The sequence below is a fragment of the Macrobrachium nipponense genome, chromosome 10, assembly GCF_015104395.2.
Source record: "Macrobrachium nipponense isolate FS-2020 chromosome 10, ASM1510439v2, whole genome shotgun sequence".
Taxonomy (NCBI): domain Eukaryota; kingdom Metazoa; phylum Arthropoda; class Malacostraca; order Decapoda; family Palaemonidae; genus Macrobrachium; species Macrobrachium nipponense.
Window position 1 is genome coordinate 95240422 of NC_087204.1, and position 15000 is coordinate 95255421.

Sequence of the window (15000 nt, forward strand, 5' to 3'; positions counted from 1 at the left end):
TCCGTGAGCGGTGTAGTAATCTCGTGATTCCTGGAAAGAACCTGTCTTTGGATGAGGGGATGATGCCTTACAAAGGACGTACTTAGTAAAAAATAAAATGTATAAACCCCAAGAAGCCAAAAGAAAATATGGTTGAAATTCTTTCTCATTACCGAGGCCAACACTGGATACGTTGTGGACTTTTCAGTGTATACCGGGGTATTCTCCACGCTGCGTGACACTGTATTCAACCTGTGGGACGTTTCCGTAACCAGGGATATCACCTGTTTATGGATAATTATTATAACTCGGTATCCCTGGCCCAGGAACTGTATGAAGCAGGTGTTCACGTCAGTGGTACCCTTCGGTTTGGTGCGTGGGGCCCCGAATGTCCTCAAGAGGTTCGCTAGTCATCCGCAACACCTGGCAAGAGGAGAGACAGAGTGGCGGCGGAAGGGCGCTGTCTTCGTCATCTGTTGGAAGGGTGTCCGACTCGTCCCCATGATTACGACGAGTCATGAACCCATCCAAGAAGAGATCGTACAGCGGAAGAAGGACACGTCGACAGGGCCGAGTTGTGTTTGAGGAGTTTCGTACCGATTGCGGCCATACTGGTCATTGGGCACTACAACAGGCACATGGGAGGAGTTGATCTCTTTGATCAGCTCATCCAGTACTATCCCTTCGCCAGGAGAACCAGAAGGTGGACACAGAAGCTCCTCAATACATCCTTCAGTTGGCCCTCCAAAATGCCTACATACTGTACTGTGGGTACCGCGGTGACAATCTTCCGAGGTTGACCCACGTACAGTTCCTAGAGGTAGAAGGGAATGCCCTCATCAACTTTCGATCCCGATGAGTGGCCTTCCATAACTGACCCCCTGCCCCGAGCTGCAGATCTGCCCCGAGAGGAAAGGGCAGATAGGAGGGCCAACTTCGCTCGACCTGCCGCCGCCCCCTGCTGCCGCCGCCCCTGCTGACGACGCCCCCTGCTGACAAACCGCCCCTGCTGACGCACGCCCTGCTGCCGCCGCCCATGCTGCCGCCGCCCCTGCTGCCGCCCCGCCCCTGCTGACGACAGCCCCTGCTGACGACGCCACTCTTGCTGCCGGCCCCGCCATCACCGCTTCTCGTCGGGTAGTGGACTGCGTGTCGGCTGCAGCCAGGGGAACACATACTGGAGGCCTTTATAAGGGCGAAGGCAAGAAACGGTGCCGGGGGTGTCCATATGAATGGCAGAAGGAGAGACACCGGTTCTTCTGTCGTCTCTCAAAGTGCTCTTTGCAGGATAGGGGAGTGTGACCGAAAGTATCACACTAAGGTCATGTATTGGAGCGCGCCCCTAAACCGACAGCGGAGGGCGCACGGGGCCGCCGGGTCCATCAGCAGTAAGGGCGCGGCGTCTCCCTCCTCCACCTGTACCTCGTCATGTCGAGTGGAAAAAAAAAATAGGATGCAAGACTCTTCAATGGAGGAGGGAGAAAAACAAGAATAGAACGAAGAGTCAGGATTACGAGTGAGTATTCTGCATTTATTTTATATTTAGTTTTATATTTATTACAATTTTTTTCTATATCTGAATGTGTGGCATGATAAAATAATACATAAAGATTTCATTGTATGCCGAAAAGAGAAGTGTCACCTGCATTCCTTTTATTTATGTATTGGTACCAGAATCGAAGAATGTAATATATATATTTTACGTATATTTATATATATATATATATATATATATATATATATATATATATATATATCTAATAAAAGGAGCCCATAAAAACACCAAAATGTAGAGAGAAAAGTACTATATTTCAGAGACTGCTGTCTCTCTCTTCAGGTATATGAATGAGAAAAGTTTACAGAAAAGGTGGTATTTATACCAAGAGATTCGTCCACAAGTAAGCCAATTTAGGTCACCCCCAGCTGATAATCTTTCCTTTTAATCTTCTTAAGCGTTTGTTGAATGAACACTGCGTCGACGATGTCCGATGTCCAATTCCCTTTTGAGATGTTCAGTTACCTGCTTCTCTTTTATTAATGAACATCTCAAAAGGGAATTGGACATCGGACATCGTCGACGCAGTGTTCATTCAACCAACGCTTAAGAAGATTAAAGGAAGATTATCAGCGGGGGTGACCTAAATTGGCTTACTTGTGGACGAATCTCTTGGTACAAATACCACCTTTTCTGTAAACTTTTCTCATTCATATACCTGAAGAGAGAGACAGCAGTCTCTGAAATATAGTACTTTTCTCTCTACATGTTGGTGTTTTTATGGGCTCCTTTTATTAGATGGAATGCTGTTGTTACAGAACACTTTTACCAGTCATATATATAATATATATATATATATATATATATATATATATAGATATATATATATATATATATATATATATATATATATATATATATATATGATATATATATATATATATATATTATAAATATTTTTTTGGGGGGGTAAGCAAATTACTTACAGTCTAGTAATATTCAATCATTTACCTTCACTTTAAAATAAATTGCAAGTCTCTAGAACAATATCTCGATTTATGGTGAATATTTGAAAAACATATTTTTATTCCGTCCGCGCGCCGATTCTCGGCCGAAAATCTCGGAAACGCATAGGTCACATTCTCCTAATATTTGTGCCTTTTCATATTACGCTTATTTTATAGTTTTATATATGGGAAATGTGCGCAAAAACATGCACAATATAACAAAAAATATTGGAAGGTTATAGCATTTATCATTTTTGAAATATTTGCATATAAAGTACGATAAGTACGAAAAAAACTACGATCGGTCAACTTTGACTCAATCGAAAAGGTCAAAAACGCAATTTATAACATAAAGATCTTACAGTCTAGTAATATTCAATCATTTATCTTCATTTTAAAACATATTGCAAGTCTCTAGAACAATATCTCGATTTATGGTGAATTTTTGAAAAAAATAGTTTTTTTTTCCCCTCCGCGCGACGATTTTTCGGCCGAAAATCTCGGAAACGCGTAGGTCACATTCTCCTAATATTTGAGCCTTTTCATATTACGCTTTTTTTTATAGTTTATATATGGAAATGTGCGCAAAAACATGCACAATATAACAAAAAATATTGGAAGGTTGTAGCATTTATCACGTTTGAAATATTTGCATATAAAGTACGATAAGTACGAAAAAAACTACGATCGGTCACTTTGACTCAACCGAAAAGGTCAAAAAACGCATTTATAACATAAAAATCTTACAGTCTAGTAATATTCAATCATTTATCTTCATTTTAAAACATATTGCAAGTCTCTAGAACAGTATCTCGATTATGGTTGAATTTATGAAAATAAAATTTTTTTCCCCTTTTTCCCCTCCGCGACGATTTCGGCCGAAGAAAATCTCGGAAACGCGTAGTCACATTCTCCTAATATTTGAACCTTTTCATATTACGCTTTTTTTATAGTTTTATATATGGAAATGTGCGCAAAAACATGCACCAATATAACAATATTGGAAGGTTGTAGCATTTATCATTTTTGAAATATTTGCATATAAAGTACGATAAGTACGAAAAAAACTACGATCGGTCAACTTTGACTCAACCGAAAGGTCAAAAACGCATTTATAAACATAAAAATCTTACAGTCTAGTAATATTCAATCATTTATCTCATTTTAAAACATATTGCAAGTCTCTAGAACAATATCTCGATTTATGGTTGAATTTTTGAAAAAATATTTTTTTTCCCTCCGCGCGACGATTTTCGGCCAAAAATCTCGGAAACGCGTAGGTCACCCATTCTCCTAATATTTGAGCCTTTTCATATTACGCTTTTTTTATAGTTTTTATATATGAAAAGTGCGCAAAAACATGCACAATATAACAAAAAAATTATTGGAAGGTTGTAGCATTTATCATTTTGAATATTTGCATATAAAGTACGATAAGTACGAAAAAAACTACGATCGGTCAACTTTGACTCAACCGAAAAGGTCAAAAAAACGCATATATAACATAAAATTCTTACAGTCTCGTAATATTCAATCATTTATCTTTCAATTTAAAACATATTGCAAGTCTCTAGAAAACAGTATCTCGATTTATGGTGAATATTTGAAAAATATTTTTATTCCGTCCGCGCGCCGATTCTCGGCCGGAAAATCTCGGAAACGCGTAGGTCACATTCTCCTAATATTTGTGCCTTTTCATATTACGCTTTTTTTTAAAGTTTTATATATGAAAATGTGCGCAAAAACATGCACAATCTAACAAAAATTATTGGAAGGTTTGTAGCATTTATCATTTTTGAAATATTTGCATATAAAGTACGATAAGTACGAAAAAAACTACGATCGGTCAACTTTGACTCAACCGAAAACAAAGGTAAAAACGCATTTATAACATAAAAAATCTTTACAGTTCTAGTAATAATTCAATCATTTATCTTCATTTTAAAACATATTGCAAGTATTTAGAAACAATATCTCGATGTTTATGGTGAATTTTTGAAAAAAAATAAAAAAAATGTTTATTTTTTCCGTCCGCGCGCCGAATTCTCGGCCCGAAAATCTCGGAAACGCGTATAGGTCACATTCTCCTAATAATTTGAGCCTTTTCATATTACGCATTTTTTTAAAGTTTTATATATGCAAATGGTGAGCCAAAATCATGCACAGTATAAACAAAATTATTGGAAGGTTGTAGCAATTTCTTTCATTTTTTTTTATATTTGGGATATAAAAAAAATTTTTTTAAACAAAAACTTCGACATTCGGTCAACTTTAACTCGTTCGAAATGGTAAAAAACTGCATTTGTAAGCTAAAACTCTTACAGTATCGTAATATTCAATCATTTTCCTTCATTTTGAAAACAAATTGCAAGTCTCGATAACAATATTTTCGATTTATGTGAATTTTTTGAAAAATTTTTTAAAAAATTTTTTTTTACATCCACGCGCTACGAATTCATGCATCATTTTGTGATATATTTTCTCTGTGTTGCTTTTATCGTTTTACAATGTGTTATATATCAAATGATCGCAATTTAGTGCACATTACAACGAAAAAAAAAGTAACTTGTTACCTCTAACCGTTTTGGCGCACAGCGCGATTGAATACAATTATATATGAAATTTCGTTTTTGCTGCTATCATATATCGCATTATTTATATATGATATGATAATTTTTTTCATTTCTGATGGTTGCATACTAAACTTCAAGCAATGAGAAAAAAAGGAGCCAAAAATGAACTCTTAATCTTGAAAACTAAGCGCGTTGTGATTTTTTTGAAAAAAATATTTTTTCCGCTTACGCGCTCACTCTCAAACCCCTCCGGCACACGGGAGTCATTTTTTATTTACCGCTCCGGCGTTTAAGGGTTAACTGCATTCAATGCGTGCTAGTACATTCTCTCTCTCTCTCTCTCTCTCTCTCTCTCTCTCACACACACACACACACACACACAATATATATATATATATATATATATGTGTGTGTGTGTGTGTGTGTGTGCGTGTGTGTGTGTGTGTGTATGTGTATTAGCACATTGAGTGTATTTAATACGATGGTATCAGATATACTCTGTAAGAATTCACATAACAATTAAAAGACATTATTATATATATAAATATAAAAATAAACACACACACACACACACACACATATATATATATATATATATATATATATATATATATATATATATATATATATATATATATATATATATATATCTTATTACAACACCGTGATTCACAAATACGCATTAAGCTACAATTCTCCTTTAGTATCTAATTCGCTCTACCTCGGAATTAATATACTTTCATATATGTTAACCGAAGGGGAATCTTTTCTTTGATAAGAAATTCGTTGGCTCATGGGCTCGAACCGCGCTTCACCGTATATCCTGAATTCTTGATTCCGTGGTTCGCGCCCATGAGACCAACGAATTTCTTATTAACTAAAAAATTCCCTTAGGTTAACATTTATCATAATATATTAATTCCAAGGTAGAGCGAATTAGATAAAGGACATCTGTAGCTTAATGTGTGTATATTATTATATATTGCTACTTTCAAAATGCATATATCTCCTCTCCTCTGTGACTGTATAAAATGTTTATGTAGAATTGTGCAACATTTTTTCAGATTCCTAGATAGCTAGAGATAGGATGTTTTTTAAATGTGTGTTCAGATTTCGAATAACATAATATGAAAAGAATATATATATATATATATATATATAATATATATATATATATATATATATATATAACGTAGAATGTAAAAAGAGAGAGATTTTCTTTGTCCGCTTGAAACTACGATTGTTTACCCTATTATGTCCAGCACTGTAAGATTAGAGAAACTGCGAGATCCTCCATTTGCTTTCCTAATCTGTCAACACATTTGATAAGCGAGCTCGAATCTTCATTTGTGTTTTGAGAATCTGTCATCACATAAGATAAGGGGCTTTCTGCTTCGATCGATCGAGTAGAGTAGTGTCGTTTTTTTTTAACAGACTGGACTCATACGTGTATGTCTTTGCCGAGTGCCACGTGCAGATTACACATTTTGTATAAAAAAATGCGTAAGATTTCGAAGCTTCTGGAAGCATTTGTGCCAAAAACGTTTTGTGTCATCTCCCCAGTCAGTTTTTTGCAAGGGAAGAGAATTTCATTAGATCTATAATTCTCAAGGCGTTAACATCTCTCTCTCTCTCTCTCTCTCTCTCTCTCTCTCTCTCTCTCTCTCTCTCTCTCTTTCGACATCCTTGCGATTATATTAACGTAACGTAAATTGGTCACTCGTAACTTGAGAATTTCATATTTGATATTTCTTAGAGTTTATTTAGTATTATTTGTGTTTTGTGGAATCTGCAACAAACATAGTTGTTGTAACGGCGCCTGGTTTTTGTGAACGTGTAAAACAAGCCTGCAGCAAAGGCAAAGAAGTTGGTATACCAAAAATAGTAAAGTGTGTTATATTTTATTAGTTGCAACTAATATTCTAAGGTTATGATGGTTTGGTAAGAAAACTAATAACTGATAGGAACAGTGGTTAACTAGGAAAACTAATATCTAATGGTTATGATGGTTTGGTAAGAAAACTAATAACTGAATGGAAAACAGTTACTAGGTAACTTAATTTAATGGTTATGATGGTTTGGTAAGAAACCTAATTAACTGATAGGAACAGTGGTAACTAAGTAATAATAACAGATGGTTATGAAGGTTTGGTAAACAAAAACTGATGGTTACAATGTTTTGAGTGAAAAGGTTTACACTTTTACACATGGCAAATTTTTGTGTTTTGTGTTTATTTCATTTTAGTTATTTTTCATTGCTTAATCATTGCACAATTAATTAAATTCAATACTTGTGAATTAATTTGCATTTACTTAGAATTCTTTTCAAGTTTTATTATTGTTTAGCACTTGTGAATTAATTTCAAATTTTCAATTATTGCCAAACACTTTTGAATTTCAATAGAATTAATTTTCTTGAATTTAGTGAAAATTAATTTTGATATTTAATTTACTTCATTTAATTCAAGAATTAATTAAACTTTACTTTGTTTGCAAGTAACAGAATATTTTCCCTGATATTGTGAACTTCACTTATAAACTTTGGAGTTTAATAATAATTTTTGTATTTATTTTTATAAGTATGTTTCATTTCTAACCAGTATATTTTGCATTTGATTATATTGATGTTAGGTAGAAACATAGAGTGGTAATTAATCTGCTTTTCCTTCAATTTACTTGAAGTGACTTAAAACCAGGGAAGTACTTAGACTTCGGAAATCAGGGAAATACTTAGACTTTTAAAGCTGTTGATGGAGTGATAACCTTTGATTAATTTAATTTCTTACAAGATTACCTCACACCTGTTTTGATGAACTTAGTCTGATTTTCTGCAATACTGGTAAGTTGTTAAGGATCACTGTTGCCTTTAGAGTATTCAGTCGTTTAATACCTGTGATGAGGGTTCAGGTGTCTGGCTTTTTGTGAGGTACAATAAAAAAAATGGAATGGTAATGTAAGTAACCAGATCTTGGCACTTCGTAACAATATATTATATATATATATATATATATATATATATATATATATAGATATATATATAATGTGTGTGTGTGTGTGTGTGTGTGTGTGTGTGTGTGTGTGTGTTTGTATATATAATGTGTTAGTATGTATGTATGTGTATTTGTGCTGTTTTTCTATCTGTAAAGTAAATAAAGTTACTCATACAAACAAACTGTTAATTTGTTGGTTTGTCTCCCCCCGAAATATCAAAATATTTAACGATTTACAAAAAAAAAATCTCTAGCCGAAAATCTAATCACTATAACAATCAAAGTAACAGAGAACCTCTTCATCTGTTTATTCAAAATATATTTTTTTCACGCATGAAAATATAACACGCAATCGACTCCTTCTGGAAATTACATTAACTGGGATAATTGTTTTATCCTTGCCAAAAATCAAGAACTGTTATTAATCAAATGTCTGTACAATTTCACTGATGGACACGCAAATGTCAATTCCCTCCCTCACATCAAACAACGTCTGTGTGGGCTTGAACAAGTGCATGTGATCTTTGTAGCACGTAATCACATGCGTACATCACTTTATTTGCACAATTACAAGAAAAAAGTTATTATACGAACGCCTTCGCTCGACAAACTAATAATAACTATTTTGCTTACAGTCTCCTTGAACAAACTAAAAATCAATTCTTAATTCCAGTCTTCATGAACAAGCTAAGAATCAGTTTTTACTTTCATTTTTTTCATTTTTTTATGAACATAGGAAGAGTTACTTCTTTCTCCCAGGCTTCATGAACAAACTATTAATCAGTTCTTACTTCCAGTTTCCATGAACAAACTAAGAATCAATTTTTAATTCCCAGTGTCCATGAAGAAACTAAAAAAAATTCTTACTCCCAGTCTCCATGAACAAATCAAGAATAAATTCTCACTACCAGACTTTACAAATAAAGATTTCTTAAACCCAGTCTTCACGAACAAAACTAAGATTCACTTCTTGAATTATTCTACGCATCACTACACACTTGCATTCTCCATGAAAGACGAAACTGAAATTCATCACTTACTTCCATTCTCCATGAACACGGAAGGGTCGTAGCTGAATCCTGACTCGCAAAGAGGCGCCCCACACGACGCATGCTCTCCAGCGATTTGCAGGTTGATTATGGTCTTAATGTCGTGTCTGGAAAAGAGATCGAGAGTTGGAATGTAATAAGTTTGTGGTCGACAGTATAGAGTGTATTATAACAGCGAGACAAGGTTGACTGTCTGATAGCAGTTGGAGACTGAAGGCGTTGGTTGTTAATTCTGTAATACAGGCCACAATTGACATAGTATTCCTCAGGGTTACTTCCTTAAAAGTTTTTATATTCATATATCTATACTTATCATACCCTCTTTCTCTGGGTCTAGTGTATGGTAAGGTAAGGGCAATGTATTAGTAAATTAAAATAGGACACGAGTTCCTCCCAGATAATTTTATTTAATTTGCTGATGTCATTTGTTTACGTTATTATAAACTATTTAGAAAATAAATATCTGCTGTCAAAGGCCACATCGAGCCAGCCAATATACGTATGTATAGTATATATATATATATATATATATATATATATATATATTGTGTGTGTGTGTGTGTGTGTGTGTGTGTGTGTGTGTGTGTGTGTGTGTGTGTGTCCTTAAATCCACGGTAGAAAGGTAAGTGAAACAGGGACTTGGAACAAGAACTTTCGTAGTATATTCTGCATTTTCAAGTTGTAACCTTAAAAATGTAGAATATACTACGAAAGTACTTGTTCCAAGTCACTGTTTTACTTACTTTTTCATACCGAGGATTTAAGGATATCTCAAGTACGTGTTCCTTCGTGCTACATTGGATACGTATGTATATATATGTATGTATGTATGTATGTATGTATGTATACATATATTCACAACTTTTTTTTATCACTTGAAGGATTGATTATCCCGGATTCTCTGGTCGTGAGGAATTTCGGATAGGTTTCCGATATCAATATTTTTGTTTGCCGACGAAGAAAAAAACCTGTTAATCGATAGTCAGTTGATATGTACGCTGTTAGACGACCTAATATGACGTCTAATCAATCCTTCCACTCTCTCTCTCTCTCTCTCTCTCTCTCTCTCTCTCTCTCTCTCTCTCTCGCTCTCTCCTGTTTGTCGTCTTAATCGTCTTACAGTATGGGAATGACATTTTAATGGTTTCAAAGACTTCAGTACAGATTCTTAGTTGAGACTATGAATAATATTCCCTGCTTTCCAGATTCCTAAATCTTCGTTCTCTATACTCATGAATTTGAGAGAGAGAGAGAGAGAGAGAGAGAGAGAGAGAGAGAGATCATGCTTCCTTCTCAAAAGCTACGTCCGAGTCATTGCACTCACGTTAGCACAATGTAGGTGTTTTACTTAAGGTTCTTTGCAGTGTCCCTTCGGCCCCTAGCTGCAACCTCTTTCACTACTTTTACTGTAGCTCCATTCATATTCTCTTTCCTTCCATCTGACTTTCCACCCTCTCTACAAATGTTTCTCAGTGCAAATGCAGTCCAGCTTTAAATCTACTCTAATTGTTAAGAAATGCAGTCGTCCAGTTTTTCAATTCATTAACGTTAAGAAATGCAGTCCAGCTTTAAATCCACTAATTGTTAAGAAATGCAGTCCGGTTTTAAATTCATTAACTGTTAAGAAATGCAGTCCAGTTTTAAATTCACTAACTGCTAAGAAATGCAGTCCACCTTTAAATCCACTAATTGTTAAGAAATGCAGCCCTGTTTTAAATTCATTAACTGTTAAGAAATGCAGTCCAGCTTTATATCCACAATTGTAAGAAATGCAGCCCAGTTTTAAATCCACTAACCTTTTTCAAACCTTTTCACTGTCAATTTCCACTCAGCGCTGAATGTCCTTTGGTTTAAATCCTAAAGTCCAATTCCAATTCAAATCATTATTAAGACAAAAAAAACAAGTGTTCCGTTAAATCAAAAGGGAAGAAAGTATTCAGTAGCTAATGGCCAATGTATCCAAAAAGCAACATTCCGGAACGCAACATGGGCTACATGAAGGAACCCAGTCTAGCCCAGAAAGTTCCTGAATAAATCAGGTGCAGTATTTGTCGTCAATAGATGACCCGTTTATGCAGGCGGCCATTATCAAGAACGCTGGCATAACTCAAAAGTCAGCCTTGCAAAAGCCAAGCTCATAAAACTCATGTTAAATAGTCTGATATACGCAAAAAAAAAAAAAAAAAAACAAAAAAAAAAAAACGCACATAGACCAAAAGTCCACATACATGTATACGTATACACGAGTGCAGGCCCACCCACCCAGAGCTTGTTTATAAAGGGGTGGGGCGTATTTTTTTTCGAAACAGGAACTTTCTTCTATCAAATGTCATTGCATATATAGGTATATATCATATTCCTATTATCACTCTTGTATTTCCGATTATACTAAAGAATGATGTTAATGTTTAATAAAAAAAAAACCATCATAAAAAAAAAAAAAAACTTGCCAAAATTTTTTTTTTTAGTTATTACTTTGTAAGCACAGTTTAGTAAAAAAGGATAGTCATAGAAAATATGGACTTCCAGAAATTTTGAGAGGCGTCGTTCGACCAGCCGGCACCCCCCCCCCCCCACCCCCCCCCCCCCCAAACCCCACCCCCTCGGTACAGCCTGGCGTTCTAAATAATGCCTCTACGAAAATTAGGTCGCTGACTGAGAATGCATTTATTCTTGTAAGCTGTCTTTAAAAAAACGAACAATAACGACAAAAATCTGTCAACCAACCCTCTCAACCTGACATCTAGTATCCCTTAAAAATGAAAGCATAATCGAACCACCTTTATTATTTATATCTGAATGTCATCAAACCCTAATTTAATGTCCTCTCTCTGTTAATGAGGAGACTAAGCATATAGAGATAAATGATAGAATTCCAGATGTTCTCTCCTTATTGCTCTATATATTCCATTCATAATACTCCACTTCGCGAACTGTAACTCACATCGCAAACTAAATTACGTCAACACGACTTTCTTTTAATATCCAGATTATTCATTATCTGATCTGAACAAATTTTAATGCAACTAACTCCTATTATAATGATAGTTTTTATTTTAGTTTATCTATCTATTGTTTTCATTTTATTTTATTTATTGATGATTTATTATTATTATTTTTTTTGTCATTCTCAAATTGTAATCTTGGAACTTGCCCAAAATAAGACCATGGCCAAGACACGGCTGTGAATTAGGCGGCTGACAGTCTACTAGGGGGTTGAGGAGAGAGGAGAGAGAGAGAGAGAGAGAGAGAGAGAGAGCAGAGAGAGAGAGAGAGAGAGAGAGAAAGTGACGAAAGCAGACAGCGAACAAGGTACTTATTAAGTCACAGGAATGGAAATATGCATCAGAATTCTCTCTCTCTCTCTCTCTCTCTCTCTCTCTCTCTCTCTCTCTCTCTCTCTCATCATTCTGGGAATACAATTTTTCATGACTTAAAAAAATCGTACAATAATAATAATAATAATAATAATAATAATAATAATAATAATAATAATAATAATAATATGCTTTATTTCAGCTCAGGGCCATATACATGGAATATACAAAATACAGACAGTAACATGCACAATCTAGATACATGAGACAACATGATAAAAAAAAAAGAAAATGAATAATCGGCACTTATCCACAAAATAGCTGAGGGTAGCATAAAAACAAAACCTAGTAATCATAATACTGGTTAATAACAGTAATAATATTGGTGAGAAAAAAAAATATGCATTGAGAGTAATAACAGTTAGTGTACTACATATTATATAACTTAAATTTCAACTAGAGACCTTAGGTGGTTACAGTAGTCAGGTCCAGAGGGCTAAATACAAAATTGAATGTAAAAAAAAAACTTTAACTTGATAGTAATCACAGTAATAATGAAAATTAAAAAAAATATCAGCAATAAAAGTAATAATGACAAAATCTGCAGATGACATCTTGCCAATACAGAGATTAAGTCCTTTAGGTTGACAAAGGCCGGCCCATTTTCCCATCTTTCCCACAATTTAGATATTCTTGCTTCACTCCTTAGGATGCTTTGTATTGAGGGCGAGTTGCTGGCTGTTTCTCACTCGGGTTACCAGACTGGACATTGTTCGCCTAACAATGATTTTAAATTGTCCAGGTGGTTTTCTATGAACATCTGTGTGTCGAGTGGTAGCGGGGAGTGTTTGTGAGGCGTCTCAGAATGTCATTGTGCACAATAGTGATGAGTCTCATGGTCTCTTGGGTATAGTTCGTCCAGAGGGAACAACCATAGATACTGTAGCAGTACAAGCGGAAGAGCAGTAGTTTCACGTCTCGGTGACAGAGGCAAACTCCTTGCAATCATGTTTCCAGTTGCACATGAGTTTGCGAACGCCTCTGTTCAATGTCTGGAGTATCTTTTAGGTCCTCGGTGATAATGTGACCCAATACGGCAATTCGTGCACAAATTCCAGCCGATGGTTTCCGAGGAAAATTTGAGGTTCTGCATATGCTTAAGCGATCTCGGGAGCAGCGGCATGCATTGGGTCTTGGTTTCGTAGTAGATTATATCAAATTCCTCTGCATATTGGCGGTAGTGTCGATGAGTCGTTGGAGACCTTGCACTGATGGGGAAATCAGAACCATATCGTCGGCGTAACAGAGGTTTGTTAATAGATTGTTTCATTGGACGGTGCATCCGATTGGGAGTGAGTTCACTTTGACATTCAAGGCATCTGCTGTACGTATTAAACAGGTATGGAGAGAGAATGCCCCCTTGCCGAAGCCCTTTAGGGAGCCGAAGGTGTACGATTAATACGTTAACCCCATTTGACACAGAACTATTGCTGTGTGGAGAACCCAGCAATGTAACAAAATGCCAATTAGATTAAAAGGGGTGTGTCCTTTTATGCAGCTTCAGGAAGAGCTTCAGGTAGTTTACTATCTTCAAATGCTTTTCTCACATGTGTAAAACAAAGGAAAGGAAAACAGTGGAGAGGCTGATGAAAGGTAGTAGTTCAGCAATTCTTTCAGTACGTAGATGCAGGTGTCGGTGAGTGGTTTGCTCTTAAACCCGAACTGGTTTTCGATGCGATCGTTGTGATTACAATCGGCCGGTAGTTGCCAGGGGTCAGCTGCATCCTTTAGCTTGTTTTTGATTAATGGTAACAGGTGAACTAAGAGTAGGGAGTCTGGAATAACCCGTGAATATGCACGCACCTTGAATAGCAGCTAGCAAAATAAAAAGCTAAATTATCGGATAGCAGAATTGAAGGCCTCAGCAGGAAGACCATCACAGCGGGCGATTTATTATTAGGTAGGCTGTTTATGGCATCGCTGATGTTACCTGGCGTAATACGGTCTGCAACAATGAAATGAATGTTGTCAGTAAAGGAGGTTATCTTACATCCCTTTGGGAATCTTGATCATTTATGCAATTCAGGATATTGTTGAAGTGATCGCCCCACATACTTGCGATAGCTTCGTCTCCGACTGCTTCCCCTACACTCTGTGATAGCTTTTTTAGTTTTGGGATTTAAGGACTGGATATCTTTTCAAACCAGAGGATAATCACCATATTCTTTCTAGACATTGCATCGGCTCTTAGTTGTTTTTCATTTAACCTGCAGTGCTTAAGAGCAAGTTTGAACTGCACTCTCGCCTGTCTCATTAGTAATGCAGTGTTGTGCCCTTCCCTGGGGCTACCTTATTGCCTTAATAGTAAAAACAATTCTCGTGAGTATGTATACAGATCTTTAACCAATTCATTCCATCCAGGTATATTACGAGAATTACCTTGACGAAATCTATAGGCAAGTCCCTGCCCGAAGCAAGCATAGCGGAGATTACGTTCAAATAGAATTAATTCAGATCCCTCCTGTGGTGGTCATTTCTACAATTTTGTGTTAGTACAAAGTAAAGCGTCTGCCGGTTGAACAATATTGAC

General features: G+C 36.0%; 1 pseudogene; it reads right to left on the bottom strand.

Moving 5' to 3' along the window:
- LOC135224048 (protein tyrosine phosphatase domain-containing protein 1-like) overlaps window positions 1–15000 on the bottom strand; it is a 120833-nt pseudogene that overhangs the window by 79126 nt on the left and 26707 nt on the right.